The following is a 17,848-nucleotide window of genomic DNA, read 5'->3' as shown; positions in this document are numbered from 1 at the left end:
CAAATCAGAGGGAGCGTATAGTCAGCGGCCTCGTCAGAGCGCGAATCAGAGGGAGCGTATAGTCAGTGGCCTGGTCAGAGAGCGAATCAGAGGGAGCGTATAGTCAGAGGCCTAGTCAGAGAGCGAATCAGAGGGAGCGTATAGTCAGAGGCCTGGTCAGAGAGCGAATCAGAGGGAGCGTATAGTCAGAGGCCTGGTCAGAGAGCGATTCAGAGGGAGCGTATAATCAGAGGCCTCGTCTGAGCGCGAATCAGAGGGAGCGTATAGTCAGAGGCCTGGTCAGGGAATCAGAGGGAGCGTATAGTCAGAGGCCTGGTCAGAGAGCGAATCCGAGGGAGCGTATAGTCAGAGCCCTGGTCAGAGAGCGAATCCGAGGGAGCGTATTGTCAGAGGCCTGGTCAGAGAGCGAATCAGAGGGAGCGTATAGTCCGAGCCCTGGTCAGAGAGCAAATCAGAGGGAGCGTATAGTCAGAGCCCTGGTCAGAGAGCGAATCAGAGGGAGCGTATACTCAGAGGTCTGGCCAGAGAGCGAATCCAAGGGAGCGTATAGTCAGAGGTCTGGTCAGAGAGCGAATCCGAGGGAGCCTGGTCAGAGAGCGAATCCGAGGGAGCGTATAGTCAGAGCCCTCGGTCAGAGAGCGAATCAGAGGGAGCGTATAGTCAGAGCCCTGGTCAGAGAGCGAATCCGAGGGAGCGTATAGTCAGAGCCCTGGTCAGAGAGCGAATCCGAGGGAGCGTATTGTCAGAGGCCTGGTCAGAGAGCGAATCAGAGGGAGCGTATAGTCAGAGGCCTGGTCAGAGGGCAAATCAGAGGGAGTGTATAGTCAGAGCCCTGGTCAGAGAGTCAATCAGAGGGAGCGTATAGTCAGAGGTCTGGTCAGAGAGCAAATCAGAGGGAGCGTATACTCAGAGGTCTGGTCAGAGAGCGATTCAGAGGGAGCGTATAGTCAGAGCCCTGGTCAGAGAGCAAATCAGAGGGAGCGTATACTCAGAGGTCTGGTCAGAGAGCAAATCAGAGGGAGCGTATAGTCAGAGCCCTGGTCAGAGAGCAAATCAGAGAGAGCGTATAGTCAGAGCCCTGGTCAGAGAGCGAATCAGAGGGAGCGTATACTCAGAGGTCTGGCCAGAGAGCGAATCCGAGGGAGCGTATAGTCAGAGGTCTGGTCAGAGAGCGAATCCGAGGGAGCGTATAGTCAGACCCCTGGTCAGAGAGCAAATCAGAGGGAGCGTATAGTCAGAGGCCTGGTCAGAGCGCGAATCAGAGGGAGCGTATAGTCAGTGGACTGGTCAGAGCGCGAATCAGAGGGAGCGTATAATCAGAGGCCTCGTCAGAGCGCGAATCAGAGGGAGCCTATAGTCAGAGGCCTGGTCAGGGAATCAGAGGGAGCGTATAATCAGAGGTCTGGTCAGAGAGCGAATCCGAGGGAGCGTATCGTCAGAGGTCTGGTCAGAGAGCGAATCCGAGGGAGCGTATAGTCAGAGGCCTGGTCAGAGAGCGAATCAGAGGGAGCGTATAATCAAGGCCTAGTCAGAGAGCGAATCAGAGATGGCGTATAGTCAAGGCCTAGTCAGAGAGCAAATCAGAGGGAGCGTATAATCAGAGGCCTGGTCAAAGAGCGAATCAGAGGGAGCATATAGTCCGAGGCTTGGTCAGAGAGCGAATTAGAGGGAGCATATAGTCAGAGGCCTGGTCAGGTAGCGAATCAGAGGGAGCGTATAGTCAAGGGCTAGTCAGACAGCGAATCAGAGGAAGCGTTTAATCAGGCCTGGTCAGAAAGCGAATTAGAGGGAACGTATAGTCAGACACCTGGTCAGAGAGCGAATCAGAGGGAGCGTATTGTCAGTGAGCAAATCAGAGGGAGCGGATAGTCAGAGGCCTGGTCAGGGAATCAGAGGGAGCGTATAGTTATAGGCCTGATCAGGGAATGAGAGGGAGCGTATAGTCAGAGGTCTGGTCAAAGAGCAAATCAGAGGGAGCGTATAGTCAGAGCCCTGGTCAGAGAGCAAATCAGAGGGAGCGTATCGAGCCCTGGTCAGAGAGCGAATCAGAGGGAGCGTATAGTCAGAGGTCTGGTCAGAGAGCGAATCCGAGGGAGCGTATAGTCAGAGCCCTGGTCAGAGAGCGAATCAGAGGGAGCGTTTAGTCAGAGGCCTGGTCAGAGAGCGAATCAGAGGGAGCGTATAGAGCCCTGGTCAGAGAGCGAATCAGAGGGAGCGTTTAGTCAGAGGCCTGGTCAGAGAGCAAATCAGAGGGAGCGTATAGAGCCTTGGTCAGAGAGCGAATCAGAGGGAGCGTATAGTCAGAGGTCTGGTCAGAGAGCAAATCAGACGGAGCGTATACTCAGAGGTCTGGCCAGAGAGCGAATCCGAGGGAGCGTATAGTCAAGAGCCCTGGTCAGAGAGCGAATCAGAGGGAGCGTATAGTCAGAGGTCTGGTCAGAGAGTGAATCAGAGGGAGCGTATACTCAGAGGTCTGGTCAGAGAGCAAATCAGAGGGAGCGTATAGTCAGAGCCCTGGTCAGAGAGCGAATCAGAGGGAGCGTATAGTCAGAGGTCTGGTCAGAGAGCGAATCAGAGGGAGCGTATACTCAGAGGTCTGGTCAGAGAGCAAATCAGAGGGAGCGTATAGTCAGAGCCCTGGTCAGAGAGCGAATCAGAGGGAGCGTATAGAGCCCTGGTCAGAGAGCGAAACAGAGGGAGCGTATAGTCAGAGGCCTCGTCAGAGAGCAAATCAGAGGGAGCGTATAGTCAGAGGCCTCGTCAGAGAGCGAATCCGAGGGAGCGTATAGTCAGAGCCCTTGTCAGAGAGCAAATCAGAGGGAGCGTATAGTCAGCGGCCTCGTCAGAGCGCGAATCAGAGGGAGCGTATAGTCAGTGGCCTGGTCAGAGAGCGAATCAGAGGGAGCGTATAGTCAGAGGCCTAGTCAGAGAGCGAATCAGAGGGAGCGTATAGTCAGAGGCCTGGTCAGAGAGCGAATCAGAGGGAGCGTATAGTCAGAGGCCTGGTCAGAGAGCGATTCAGAGGGAGCGTATAATCAGAGGCCTCGTCTGAGCGCGAATCAGAGGGAGCGTATAGTCAGAGGCCTGGTCAGGGAATCAGAGGGAGCGTATAGTCAGAGGCCTGGTCAGAGAGCGAATCCGAGGGAGCGTATAGTCAGAGCCCTGGTCAGAGAGCGAATCCGAGGGAGCGTATTGTCAGAGGCCTGGTCAGAGAGCGAATCAGAGGGAGCGTATAGTCCGAGCCCTGGTCAGAGAGCAAATCAGAGGGAGCGTATAGTCAGAGCCCTGGTCAGAGAGCGAATCAGAGGGAGCGTATACTCAGAGGTCTGGCCAGAGAGCGAATCCGAAGGAGCCTGGTCAGAGAGCGAATCCGAGGGAGCGTATAGTCAGAGCCCTCGGTCAGAGAGCGAATCAGAGGGAGCGTATAGTCAGAGCCCTGGTCGGAGAGCGAATCCGAGGGAGCGTATAGTCAGAGCCCTGGTCAGAGAGCGAATCCGAGGGAGCGTATTGTCAGAGGCCTGGTCAGAGAGCGAATCAGAGGGAGCGTATAGTCAGAGGCCTGGTCAGAGGGCAAATCAGAGGGAGTGTATAGTCAGAGCCCTGGTCAGAGAGTGAATCAGAGGGAGCGTATAGTCAGAGGTCTGGTCAGAGAGCAAATCAGAGGGAGCGTATACTCAGAGGTCTGGTCAGAGAGCGATTCAGAGGGAGCGTATAGTCAGAGCCCTGGTCAGAGAGCAAATCAGAGGGAGCGTATACTCAGAGGTCTGGTCAGAGAGCAAATCAGAGGGAGCGTATAGTCAGAGCCCTGGTCAGAGAGCAAATCAGAGGGAGCGTATAGTCAGAGCCCTGGTCAGAGAGCGAATCAGAGGGAGCGTATACTCAGAGGTCTGGCCAGAGAGCGAATCCGAGGGAGCGTATAGTCAGAGGTCTGGTCAGAGAGCGAATCCGAGGGAGCGTATAGTCAGACCCCTGGTCAGAGAGCAAATCAGAGGGAGCGTATAGTCAGAGGCCTGGTCAGAGCGCGAATCAGAGGGAGCGTATAGTCAGTGGCCTGGTCAGAGCGCGAATCAGAGGGAGCGTATAATCAGAGGCCTCGTCAGAGCGCGAATCAGAGGGAGCCTATAGTCAGAGGCCTGGTCAGGGAATCAGAGGGAGCGTATAATCAGAGGTCTGGTCAGAGAGCGAATCCGAGGGAGCGTATCGTCAGAGGTCTGGTCAGAGAGCGAATCCGAGGGAGCGTATAGTCAGAGGCCTGGTCAGAGAGCGAATCAGAGGGAGCGTATAATCAAGGCCTAGTCAGAGAGCGAATCAGAGATGGCGTATAGTCAAGGCCTAGTCAGAGAGCAAATCAGAGGGAGCGTATAATCAGAGGCCTGGTCAAAGAGCGAATCAGAGGGAGCATATAGTCCGAGGCTTGGTCAGAGAGCGAATTAGAGGGAGCATATAGTCAGAGGCCTGGTCAGGTAGCGAATCAGAGGGAGCGTATAGTCAAGGGCTAGTCAGACAGCGAATCAGAGGAAGCGTTTAATCAGGCCTGTTCAGAAAGCGAATTAGAGGGAACGTATAGTCAGACACCTGGTCAGAGAGCGAATCAGAGGGAGCGTATTGTCAGTGAGCAAATCAGAGGGAGCGGATAGTCAGAGGCCTGGTCAGGGAATCAGAGGGAGCGTATAGTTATAGGCCTGATCAGGGAATGAGAGGGAGCGTATAGTCAGAGGCCTGGTCAGGGAATCAGAGTGAGCGTATAGTCAGGGGCCTGGTCAGAGAGCGAATTCGAGGGAGCGTATAGTCAACGCCTCGTCAGAGAGCAAATCAGAGGGAGCGTATAGTCGAGGCCTAGTCAGAGAGCGTATCCGAGGGAGCGTATTGTCAAAGGCCTGGTCAGAGATCGAATTATAAGGAGCGTATAATCAGAGGCCTGATCAGAGAATTAGAGGGAGCGTATAATCAGAGGCCTGGTCAGAGAGTGAATTAGAAGGAGCGTATAATCAGAGGCCTGGTCAGAGAATCAGAGGGAGCGTATAGTCAGAGGCCTGGTCAAAGAGTGAATTAGAAGGAGCGTATAATCAGAGGCCTGGTCAGAGAATCAGAGGGAGCGTGTAGTCAGAGGCCCGGTCAGAGAATCAGAGGGAGCGTTTAGTCAGAGGCCTGGTCAGAGAATCAGAGGGAGCGTATAGTCAGAGGCCTGGTCAGAGAGTGAATTAGAAGGAGCGTATAATCAGAGGCCTGGTCAAAGAGTGAATTAGAAGGAGCGTATAATCAGAGGCCTGGTCAGAGAATCAGAGGGAGCGTATAGTCAGAGGTCTGGTCAGAGAGCGAGTCAGAGGGAGCGGATATTCAACGCCTAGTCAGAGAGCGAATCAGAGGGAGCATATAGTCAGAGGCCTGGTCACAGAGCGAATCAGAGGTAGGGTATAAACAAGGCCTAATCGGAAAGCGAATCAGAGGGTGCATCTAGTCAAGGCCTGGTCAGAGAGCGAATCAGAGTGAACATATAATCAGAGGGCTGGTCAGAGAGCTAATCAGAGGGAGCGTATAGTCAGAGGTCTGGTCAGAGAGCAAATCAGAGGGAGCGTATACTCAGAGGTCTGGCCAGAGAGCGAATCCGAGGGAGCGTGTAGTCAGAGGTCTGGTCAGAGAGCGAATCCGAGGGAGCGTATAGTCAGAGCCCTGGTCAGAGAGCAAATCAGGGGCAGCGTATGGTCAGAGGCCTCGTCAGAGCGCGAATCAGAGGGAGCGTATAGTCAGTGGCCTGGTCAGAGAGCAAATCAGAGAGAGCGTATAGTCAGAGGCCTAGTCAGAGAGCGAATCAGAGGGAGCGTATAGTCAGAGGCCTGGTCAGAGAGCGAATCAGAGGGAGCGTATAATCAGAGGCCTCGTCAGAGCGCGAATCAGAGGGAGCGTATAGTCAGAGGCCTGGTCAGGGAATCAGAGGGAGCGTATAATCAGAGGTCTGGTCAGGGAGCGAATCCGAGGGAGCGTATCGCCAGAGTTCTGGTCAGAGAGCGAATCCGAGGGAGCGTATAGTCAGAGGCCTGGTCAGAGAGCGAATCAGAGGGAGCGTATAATCAGAGGCCTCGTCAGAGCGCGAATCAGAGGGAGCCTATAGTCAGAGGCCTGGTCAGGGAATCAGAGGGAGCGTATAATCAGAGGTCTGGTCAGAGAGCGAATCCGAGGGAGCGTATCGCCAGAGGTCTGGTCAGAGAGCGAATCCGAGGGAGCGTATAGTCAGAGGCCTGGTCAGAGAGCGAATCAGAGGGAGCGTATAATCAAGGCCTTGTCAGAGAGCGAATCAGAGATGGCGTATAGTCAAGGCCTAGTCAGAGAGCAAATCAGAGGGAGCGTATAATCAGAGGCCTGGTCAAAGAGCGAATCAGAGGGAGCATATAGTCCGAGGCCTGGTCAGAGAGCGAATTTGAGGGAGCATATAGTCAGAGGCCTGGTCAGGTAGCGAATCAGAGGGAGCGTATAGTCAAGGGCTAATCAGAGAGCGAATCAGAGGAAGCGTTTAATCAGGCCTGGTCAGAGAGCGAATTAGAGGGAGCGTATAGTCAGACACCTGGTCAGAGAGCGAATCAGAGGGAGCGTATTGTCAGTGAGCAAATCAGAGGGAGCGGATAGTCAGAGGCCTGGTCAGGGAATCAGAGGGAGCGGATAGTCAGAGGCCTGGTCAAGGAATCAGAGGGAGCGTATAGTTATAGGCCTGATCAGGGAATCAGAGGGAGCGTATAGTCAGAGGCCTGGTCAGGGAATCAGAGTGAGCGTATAGTCAGGGGCCTGGTCAGAGAGCGAATTCGAGGGAGCGTATAGTCAACGCCTCGTCAGAGAGCAAATCAGAGGGAGCGTATAGTCGAGGCCTAGTCAGAGAGCGTATCCGAGGGAGCGTATTGTCAAAGGCCTGGTCAGAGATCGAATTATAAGGAGCGTATAATCAGAGGCCTGATCAGAGAATTAGAGGGAGCGTATAATCAGAGGCCTGGTCAGAGAGTGAATTAGAAGGAGCGTATAATCAGAGGCCTGGTCAGAGAATCAGAGGGAGCGTATAGTCAGAGGCCTGGTCAAAGAGTGAATTAGAAGGAGCGTATAATCAGAGGCCTGGTCAGAGAATCAGAGGGAGCGTGTAGTCAGAGGCCCGGTCAGAGAATCAGAGGGAGCGTTTAGTCAGAGGCCTGGTCAGAGAATCAGAGGGAGCGTATAGTCAGAGGCCTGGTCAGAGAGTGAATTAGAAGGAGCGTATAATCAGAGGCCTGGTCAAAGAGTGAATTAGAAGGAGCGTATAATCAGAGGCCTGGTCAGAGAATCAGAGGGAGCGTATAGTCAGAGGTCTGGTCAGAGAGCGAGTCAGAGGGAGCGGATATTCAACGCCTAGTCAGAGAGCGAATCAGAGGGAGCATATAGTCAGAGGCCTGGTCACAGAGCGAATCAGAGGTAGGGTATAAACAAGGCCTAATCGGAAAGCGAATCAGAGGGTGCATCTAGTCAAGGCCTGGTCAGAGAGCGAATCAGAGTGAACATATAATCAGAGGGCTGGTCAGAGAGCTAATCAGAGGGAGCGTATAGTCAGAGGTCTGGTCAGAGAGCAAATCAGAGGGAGCGTATACTCAGAGGTCTGGCCAGAGAGCGAATCCGAGGGAGCGTGTAGTCAGAGGTCTGGTCAGAGAGCGAATCCGAGGGAGCGTATAGTCAGAGCCCTGGTCAGAGAGCAAATCAGGGGCAGCGTATAGTCAGAGGCCTCGTCAGAGCGCGAATCAGAGGGAGCGTATAGTCAGTGGCCTGGTCAGAGCGCGAATCAGAGGGAGCGTATAGTCAGTGGCCTGGTCAGAGAGCAAATCAGAGAGAGCGTATAGTCAGAGGCCTAGTCAGAGAGCGAATCAGAGGGAGCGTATAGTCAGAGGCCTGGTCAGAGAGCGAATCAGAGGGAGCGTATAATCAGAGGCCTCGTCAGAGCGCGAATCAGAGGGAGCGTATAGTCAGAGGCCTGGTCAGGGAATCAGAGGGAGCGTATAATCAGAGGTCTGGTCAGGGAGCGAATCCGAGGGAGCGTATCGCCAGAGTTCTGGTCAGAGAGCGAATCCGAGGGAGCGTATAGTCAGAGGCCTGGTCAGAGAGCGAATCAGAGGGAGCGTATAATCAGAGGCCTCGTCAGAGCGCGAATCAGAGGGAGCCTATAGTCAGAGGCCTGGTCAGGGAATCAGAGGGAGCGTATAATCAGAGGTCTGGTCAGAGAGCGAATCCGAGGGAGCGTATCGCCAGAGGTCTGGTCAGAGAGCGAATCCGAGGGAGCGTATAGTCAGAGGCCTGGTCAGAGAGCGAATCAGAGGGAGCGTATAATCAAGGCCTAGTCAGAGAGCGAATCAGAGATGGCGTATAGTCAAGGCCTAGTCAGAGAGCAAATCAGAGGGAGCGTATAATCAGAGGCCTGGTCAAAGAGCGAATCAGAGGGAGCATATAGTCCGAGGCCTGGTCAGAGAGCGAATTTGAGGGAGCATATAGTCAGAGGCCTGGTCAGGTAGCGAATCAGAGGGAGCGTATAGTCAAGGGCTAATCAGAGAGCGAATCAGAGGAAGCGTTTAATCAGGCCTGGTCAGAGAGCGAATTAGAGGGAGCGTATAGTCAGACACCTGGTCAGAGAGCGAATCAGAGGGAGCGTATTGTCAGTGAGCAAATCAGAGGGAGCGGATAGTCAGAGGCCTGGTCAGGGAATCAGAGGGAGCGGATAGTCAGAGGCCTGGTCAAGGAATCAGAGGGAGCGTATAGTTATAGGCCTGATCAGGGAATCAGAGGGAGCGTATAGTCAGAGGCCTGGTCAGGGAATCAGAGTGAGCGTATAGTCAGGGGCCTGGTCAGAGAGCGAATTCGAGGGAGCTTATAGTCAACGCCTCGTCAGAGAGCAAATCAGAGGGAGCGTATAGTCGAGGCCTAGTCAGAGAGCGTATCCGAGGGAGCGTATTGTCAAAGGCCTGGTCAGAGATCGAATTATAAGGAGCGTATAATCAGAGGCCTGATCAGAGAATTAGAGGGAGCGTATAATCAGAGGCCTGGTCAGAGAGTGAATTAGAAGGAGCGTATAATCAGAGGCCTGGTCAGAGAATCAGAGGGAGCGTATAGTCAGAGGCCTGGTCAAAGAGTGAATTAGAAGGAGCGTATAATCAGAGGCCTGGTCAGAGAATCAGAGGGAGCGTGTAGTCAGAGGCCCGGTCAGAGAATCAGAGGGAGCGTTTAGTCAGAGGCCTGGTCAGAGAATCAGAGGGAGCGTATAGTCAGAGGCCTGGTCAGAGAGTGAATTAGAAGGAGCGTATAATCAGAGGCCTGGTCAAAGAGTGAATTAGAAGGAGCGTATAATCAGAGGCCTGGTCAGAGAATCAGAGGGAGCGTATAGTCAGAGGTCTGGTCAGAGAGCGAGTCAGAGGGAGCGGATATTCAACGCCTAGTCAGAGAGCGAATCAGAGGGAGCATATAGTCAGAGGCCTGGTCACAGAGCGAATCAGAGGTAGGGTATAAACAAGGCCTAATCGGAAAGCGAATCAGAGGGTGCATCTAGTCAAGGCCTGGTCAGAGAGCGAATCAGAGTGAACATATAATCAGAGGGCTGGTCAGAGAGCTAATCAGAGGGAGCGTATAGTCAGAGGTCTGGTCAGAGAGCAAATCAGAGGGAGCGTATACTCAGAGGTCTGGCCAGAGAGCGAATCCGAGGGAGCGTGTAGTCAGAGGTCTGGTCAGAGAGCGAATCCGAGGGAGCGTATAGTCAGAGCCCTGGTCAGAGAGCAAATCAGGGGCAGCGTATAGTCAGAGGCCTCGTCAGAGCGCGAATCAGAGGGAGCATATAGTCAGTGGCCTGGTCAGAGCGCGAATCAGAGGGAGCGTATAGTCAGTGTCCTGGTCAGAGAGCAAATCAGAGGGAGCGTATAGTCAGAGGCCTAGTCAGAGAGCGAATCAGAGGGAGCGTATAGTCAGAGGCCTGGTCAGAGAGCGAATCAGAGGGAGCGTATAATCAGAGGCCTCGTCAGAGCGCGAATCAGAGGGAGCGTATAGTCAGAGGCCTGGTCAGGGAATCAGAGGGAGCGTATAATCAGAGGTCTGGTCAGAGAGCGAATCCGAGGGAGCGTATCGCCAGAGTTCTGGTCAGAGAGCGAATCCGAGGGAGCGTATAGTCAGAGGCCTGGTCAGAGAGCGAATCAGAGGGAGCGTATAATCAGAGGCCTCGTCAGAGCGCGAATCAGAGGGAGCCTATAGTCAGAGGCCTGGTCAGGGAATCAGAGGGAGCGTATAATCAGAGGTCTGGTCAGAGAGCGAATCCGAGGGAGCGTATCGCCAGAGGTCTGGTCAGAGAGCGAATCCGAGGGAGCGTATAGTCAGAGGCCTGGTCAGAGAGCGAATCAGAGGGAGCGTATAATCAAGGCCTAGTCAGAGAGCGAATCAGAGATGGCGTATAGTCAAGGCCTAGACAGAGAGCAAATCAGAGGGAACGTATAATCAGAGGCCTGGTCAAAGAGCGAATCAGAGGGAGCATATAGTCCGAGGCCTGGTCAGAGAGCGAATTTGAGGGAGCATATAGTCAGAGGCCTGGTCAGGTAGCGAATCAGAGGGAGCGTATAGTCAAGGGCTAATCAGAGAGCGAATCAGAGGAAGCGTTTAATCAGGCCTGGTCAGAGAGCGAATTAGAGGGAGCGTATAGTCAGACACCTGGTCAGAGAGCGAATCAGAGGGAGCGTATTGTCAGTGAGCAAATCAGAGGGAGCGGATAGTCAGAGGCCTGGTCAGGGAATCAGAGGGAGCGGATAGTCAGAGGCCTGGTCAGGGAATCAGAGGGAGCGTATAGTTATAGGCCTGATCAGGGAATCAGAGGGAGCGTATAGTCAGAGGCCTGGTCAGGGAATCAGTGTGAGCGTATAGTCAGGGGCCTGGTCAGAGAGCAAATCAGAGGGAGCGTATAGTCGAGGCCTAGTCAGAGAGCGTATCCGAGGGAGCGTATTGTCAAAGGCCTGGTCAGAGATCGAATTATAAGGAGCGTATAATCAGAGGCCTGATCAGAGAATTAGAGGGAGCGTATAATCAGAGGCCTGGTCAGAGAGTGAATTAGAAGGAGCGTATTATCAGAGGCCTGGTCAGAGAATCGGAGGGAGCGTATAGTCAGAGGCCTGGTCAGAGAATCAGAGGAAGCGTATAGTCAGAGGCCTGGTCAGAGAATCAGAGGGAGCGTATAGTCAGAGGCCTGGTCAGAGAGTGAATTAGAAGGAGCGTATAATCAGAGGCCTGGTCAAAGAGTGAATTAGAAGGAGCGTATAATCAGAGGCCTGGTCAGAGAATCAGAGGGAGCGTATAGTCCGAGGTCTGGTCAGAGAGCGAGTCAGAGGGAGCGTATATTCAACGCCTAGTCAGAGAGCGAATCAGAGGGAGCATTAAGTCAGAGGCCTGGTCACAGAGCGAATCAGAGGGAGCGTATAAACAAGGCCTAATCGGAAAGCGAATCAGAGGGTGCATCTAGTCAAGGCCTGGTCAGAGAGCGAATCAGAGTGAACATATAATCAGAGGTCTGGCCAGAGAGCGAATCCGAGGGAGCATATAGTCAGAAGTCTGGTCAGAGAGCGAATCCGAGGGAGCGTATAGTCAGAGCCCTGGTCAGAGAGCAAATCAGTGGGAGCGTATAGTCAGAGGCCTGGTCAGGGAATCAGAGGTAGCGTATAATCAGAGGTCTGGTCAGAGAGCGAATCCGAGGGAGCGTATCGCCAGAGGTCTGGTCAGAGAGCGAATCCGAGGGAGCGTATCGCCAGAGGTATGGTCAGAGAGCGAATCCGAGGGAGCGTATAGTCAGAGGCCTGGTCAGAGAGCGAATCAGAGGGAGCGTATAATCAGAGGCCTCGGCTGAGCGCGAATCAGAGGGAGCGTATAGTCAGAGGCCTGGTCAGGGAATCAGAGGGAGCGTATAATCAGAGGCCTGGTCAAAGAGCGAATCAGAGGGAGCATATAGTCCGAGGCCTGGTCAGAGAGCGAATTAGAGGGAGCATATAGTCAGAGGCCTGGTCAGGTAGCGAATCAGAGGGAGCGTATAGTCAAGGGCTAATCAGAGAGCGAATCAGAGGAAGCGTTTAATCAGGCCTGGTCAGAGAGCGAATTAGAGGGAGCGTATAGTCAGACACCTGGTCAGAGAGCGAATCAGAGGGAGCGTATTGTCAGTGAGCAAATCAGAGGGAGCGGATAGTCAGAGGCCTGGTCAGGGAATCAGAGGGAGCGTATAGTCAGAGGCCTGGTCAGGGAATCAGAGTGAGCGTATAGTCAGGGGCCTGGTCAGAGAGCGAATTCGAGGGAGCGTATAGTCACCGCCTCGTCAGAGAGCAGATCAGAGGGAGCGTATAGTCGAGGCCTAGTCAGAGAGCGTATCTGAGGGAGCGTATTGTCAAAGGCCTGGTCAGAGATCGAATTATAAGGAGCGTATAATCAGAGGCCTGATCAGAGAATTAGAGGGAGCGTATAATCAGAGGCCTGGTCAGAGAGTGAATTAGAAGGAGCGTATAATCAGAGGCCTGGTCAGAGAATCGGAGGGAGCGTATAGTCGGAGGCCTGGTCAGAGAATCAGAGGGAGCGTATAGTCAGAGGCCTGGTCAGAGAATCAGAGGGAGCGTATAGTCAGAGGCCTGGTCAGAGAGTGAATTAGAAGGAGCGGAGAATCAGAGGCCTGGTCAAAGAGTGAATTAGAAGGAGCGTATAATCAGAGGCCTGGTCAGAGAATCAGAGGGAGCGTATAGTCAGAGGTCTGGTCAGAGAGAGAGTCAGAGGGAGCGTATATTCAACGTCTAGTCAGAGAGCGAATCAGAGGGAGCATATAGTCAGAGGCCTGGTCACAGAGCGAATCAGAGGGAGCGTATAAACAAGGCCTAATCGGAAAGCGAATCAGAGGGTGCATCTAGTCAAGGCCTGGTCAGAGAGCGAATCAGAGTGAACATATAATCAGAGGTCTGGCCAGAGAGCGAATCCGAGGGAGCGTATAGTCAGAGGTCTGGTCAGAGAGCGAATCCGAGGGAGCGTATAGTCAGAGCCCTGGTCAGAGAGCAAATCAGGGGGAGCGTATAGTCAGAGGCCTCGTCAGAGCGCGAATCAGAGGGAGCGTATAGTCAGTGGCCTGGTCAGAGCGCGAATCAGAGGGAGCGTATAGTCAGTGGCCTGGTCAGAGAGCGAATCAGAGGGAGCGTATAGTCAGAGGCCTAGTCAGAGAGCGAATCAGAGGGAGCGTATAGTCAGAGGCCTGGTCAGAGAGCGAATCAGAGGGAGCGTATAATCAGAGGCCTCGTCAGAGCGCGAATCAGAGGGAGCATATAGTCAGTGGCCTGGTCAGGGAATCAGAGGGAGCGTATAATCAGAGGTCTGGTCAGAGAGCGAATCCGAGGGAGCGTATCGTCAGAGGTCTGGTCAGAGAGCGAATCCGAGGGAGCGTATAGTCAGAGGCCTGGTCAGAGAGCGAATCAGAGGGAGCGTATAATCAAGGCCTAGTCAGAGAGCGAATCAGAGATGGCGTATAGTCAAGGCCTAGTCAGAGAGCAAATCAGAGGGACCGTATAATCAGAGGCCTGGTCAAAGAGCGAATCAGAGGGAGCATATAGTCCGAGGCCTGGTCAGAGAGCGAATTAGAGGGAGCATATAATCAGAGGCCTGGTCAGGTAGCGAATCAGAGGGAGCGTATAGTCAAGGGCTAGTCAGAGAGCGAATCAGAGGAAGCGTTTAATCAGGCCTGGTCAGAGAGCGAATTAGAGGGAGCGTATAGTCAGACACTTGGTCAGAGAGCGAATCAGAGGGAGCGTATTGTCAGTGAGCAAATCAGAGGGAGCGGATAGTCAGAGGCCTGGTCAGGGAATCAGAGGGAGCGTATAGTTATAGGCCTGATCAGGGAATGAGAGGGAGCGTATAGTCAGAGGCCTGGTCAGGGAATCAGAGTGAGCGTATAGTCAGGGGTCCGGTCAGAGAGCGAATTCGAGGGAGCGTATAGTCAGAGGCCTGGTCACAGAGCGAATCAGAGGGAGCGTATAAACAAGGCCTAATCGGAAAGCGAATCAGAGGGTGCATCGAGTCAAGGCCTGGTCAGAGAGCGAATCAGAGTGAACATATAATCAGAGGGCTGGTCAGAGAGCTAATCAGAGGGAGCGTCTCGTCAGAGGCCTGGTCAGGGAATCAGATGGAGCGTATCGTCCGAGGCCTGGTCAGAGAGCGATTCAGAGTGAGCATATAATCAGAGGGCTGGTCAGAGAGCTAATCAGAGGGAGCGTATAGTCAGAGGTATTGTCAGGGAATCAGATGGAGCGTATAGTCCGAGGCCTGGTCAGAGAGCGAATCAGAGTGAGCATATAATCAGAGGGCTGGTCAGAGAGCTAATCAGAGGGAGCGTATAGTCAGAGGCCTGGTCAGGGAATCAGAGGGAGCGTATAGTCCGAGGCCTTGTCAGAGAGTGAATCCGAGGGAGCGTATAGTCAGAGCCCTGGTCAGAGAGCGAATCCGAGGGAGCGTATAGTCAGAGGCCTGGTCAGAGAGCGAATCAGAGGGAGCGTATAGTCCGAGGCCTGGTCAGAGAGTGAATCAGAGGTCGCGTATACTCAAGGCCTAGTCAGAGAGCGAATCAGAGGGAGCGTCTAGTCAAGGCCTAGTCAGAGAGCAAATCAGAGGGAGCGTATAATCAGAGGCCTGGTCAAAGAGGGAATCAGAGGGAGCGTTTCATCAGGCCTAGCCAGAGAGCGAATTAGAGGGAGCATATAGCCAGAGGCCTGGTCAGGGAGCGAATCAGAGGGAGCGTATAGTCAGGGGCCTGGTCAGGGAATCAAAGGGAGCGTATAGTCAGAGGCCTGGTCGGGGAATCAGAGGGAGCGTATAGTCAGGTGCCTGTTCAGGGAATCAGAGGGAGTGTATAGTCAGGGGCCTGGTCAGAGAACGAATCAGAGGGAGCGAATAGTCAGAGGCCTAGTCAGAGAGCGAATCAGAGGGAGCGTATAGTCGAGGCCTAGTCAGAGAGCGTGTCCGAGGGAGCGTATTGTCACAGGCCTGGTCAGAGATCGAATTATAAGGAGTGTGTAATCAGAGGCCTGATCAGAGAATCAGAGGGAGCGTATAATCAGAGGCCTGGTCAGAGAGTGAATTAGAAGGAGCGTATAATCAGAGGCCTGGTCAGAGAATCGGAGGGAGCGTATAGTCGGAGGCCTGGTCAGAGAATCAGAGGGAGCGTATAGTCAGAGGCCTGGTCAGAGAATCAGAGGGAGCGTATAGTCAGAGGCCTGGTCAGAGAGTGAATTAGAAGGAGCGGAGAATCAGAGGCCTGGTCAAAGAGTGAATTAGAAGGAGCGTATAATCAGAGGCCTGGTCAGAGAATCAGAGGGAGCGTATAGTCAGAGGTCTGGTCAGAGAGAGAGTCAGAGGGAGCGTATATTCAACGTCTAGTCAGAGAGCGAATCAGAGGGAGCATATAGTCAGAGGCCTGGTCACAGAGCGAATCAGAGGGAGCGTATAAACAAGGCCTAATCGGAAAGCGAATCAGAGGGTGCATCTAGTCAAGGCCTGGTCAGAGAGCGAATCAGAGTGAACATATAATCAGAGGTCTGGCCAGAGAGCGAATCCGAGGGAGCGTATAGTCAGAGGTCTGGTCAGAGAGCGAATCCGAGGGAGCGTATAGTCAGAGCCCTGGTCAGAGAGCAAATCAGGGGGAGCGTATAGTCAGAGGCCTCGTCAGAGCGCGAATCAGAGGGAGCGTATAGTCAGTGGCCTGGTCAGAGCGCGAATCAGAGGGAGCGTATAGTCAGTGGCCTGGTCAGAGAGCGAATCAGAGGGAGCGTATAGTCAGAGGCCTAGTCAGAGAGCGAATCAGAGGGAGCGTATAGTCAGAGGCCTGGTCAGAGAGCGAATCAGAGGGAGCGTATAATCAGAGGCCTCGTCAGAGCGCGAATCAGAGGGAGCATATAGTCAGTGGCCTGGTCAGGGAATCAGAGGGAGCGTATAATCAGAGGTCTGGTCAGAGAGCGAATCCGAGGGAGCGTATCGTCAGAGGTCTGGTCAGAGAGCGAATCCGAGGGAGCGTATAGTCAGAGGCCTGGTCAGAGAGCGAATCAGAGGGAGCGTATAATCAAGGCCTAGTCAGAGAGCGAATCAGAGATGGCGTATAGTCAAGGCCTAGTCAGAGAGCAAATCAGAGGGACCGTATAATCAGAGGCCTGGTCAAAGAGCGAATCAGAGGGAGCATATAGTCCGAGGCCTGGTCAGAGAGCGAATTAGAGGGAGCATATAATCAGAGGCCTGGTCAGGTAGCGAATCAGAGGGAGCGTATAGTCAAGGGCTAGTCAGAGAGCGAATCAGAGGAAGCGTTTAATCAGGCCTGGTCAGAGAGCGAATTAGAGGGAGCGTATAGTCAGACACTTGGTCAGAGAGCGAATCAGAGGGAGCGTATTGTCAGTGAGCAAATCAGAGGGAGCGGATAGTCAGAGGCCTGGTCAGGGAATCAGAGGGAGCGTATAGTTATAGGCCTGATCAGGGAATGAGAGGGAGCGTATAGTCAGAGGCCTGGTCAGGGAATCAGAGTGAGCGTATAGTCAGGGGTCCGGTCAGAGAGCGAATTCGAGGGAGCGTATAGTCAGAGGCCTGGTCACAGAGCGAATCAGAGGGAGCGTATAAACAAGGCCTAATCGGAAAGCGAATCAGAGGGTGCATCGAGTCAAGGCCTGGTCAGAGAGCGAATCAGAGTGAACATATAATCAGAGGGCTGGTCAGAGAGCTAATCAGAGGGAGCGTCTCGTCAGAGGCCTGGTCAGGGAATCAGATGGAGCGTATCGTCCGAGGCCTGGTCAGAGAGCGATTCAGAGTGAGCATATAATCAGAGGGCTGGTCAGAGAGCTAATCAGAGGGAGCGTATAGTCAGAGGTATTGTCAGGGAATCAGATGGAGCGTATAGTCCGAGGCCTGGTCAGAGAGCGAATCAGAGTGAGCATATAATCAGAGGGCTGGTCAGAGAGCTAATCAGAGGGAGCGTATAGTCAGAGGCCTGGTCAGGGAATCAGAGGGAGCGTATAGTCCGAGGCCTTGTCAGAGAGTGAATCCGAGGGAGCGTATAGTCAGACCCCTGGTCAGAGAGCGAATCCGAGGGAGCGTATAGTCAGAGGCCTGGTCAGAGAGCGAATCAGAGGGAGCGTATAGTCCGAGGCCTGGTCAGAGAGTGAATCAGAGGTCGCGTATACTCAAGGCCTAGTCAGAGAGCGAATCAGAGGGAGCGTCTAGTCAAGGCCTAGTCAGAGAGCAAATCAGAGGGAGCGTATAATCAGAGGCCTGGTCAAAGAGGGAATCAGAGGGAGCGTTTCATCAGGCCTAGCCAGAGAGCGAATTAGAGGGAGCATATAGCCAGAGGCCTGGTCAGGGAGCGAATCAGAGGGAGCGTATAGTCAGGGGCCTGGTCAGGGAATCAAAGGGAGCGTATAGTCAGAGGCCTGGTCGGGGAATCAGAGGGAGCGTATAGTCAGGTGCCTGTTCAGGGAATCAGAGGGAGTGTATAGTCAGGGGCCTGGTCAGAGAACGAATCAGAGGGAGCGAATAGTCAGAGGCCTAGTCAGAGAGCGAATCAGAGGGAGCGTATAGTCGAGGCCTAGTCAGAGAGCGTGTCCGAGGGAGCGTATTGTCACAGGCCTGGTCAGAGATCGAATTATAAGGAGTGTGTAATCAGAGGCCTGATCAGAGAATCAGAGGGAGCGTATAATCAGAGGCCTGGTCAGAGAGTGAATTAGAAGGAGCTATAATCAGAGGCCTGGTCAGAGAATCAGAGGGAGCGTATAGTCAGAGGTCTGGTCAGAGAGCGAGTCAGAGGGAGCGTATAATCAGAGGCCTGGTCAGAGAG

The 17,848-nt window shown here is 53.6% G+C and overlaps 1 protein-coding gene across 1 annotated transcript in view; it reads left to right on the top strand.

Moving 5' to 3' along the window:
- Positions 1-17,848, top strand: part of LOC140405481 (STE20/SPS1-related proline-alanine-rich protein kinase-like) — a 253,266-nt gene that overhangs the window by 37,099 nt on the left and 198,319 nt on the right. The gene's annotated exons all lie outside the window — the stretch shown is intronic.

This window comes from Scyliorhinus torazame, chromosome X (assembly GCF_047496885.1).
Source record: "Scyliorhinus torazame isolate Kashiwa2021f chromosome X, sScyTor2.1, whole genome shotgun sequence".
Classification (NCBI taxonomy): Eukaryota; Metazoa; Chordata; class Chondrichthyes; order Carcharhiniformes; family Scyliorhinidae; genus Scyliorhinus; species Scyliorhinus torazame.
The sequence above is the reverse complement of the archived record's forward strand: the minus strand, read 5'-3'. Positions and strand labels throughout refer to the sequence as shown.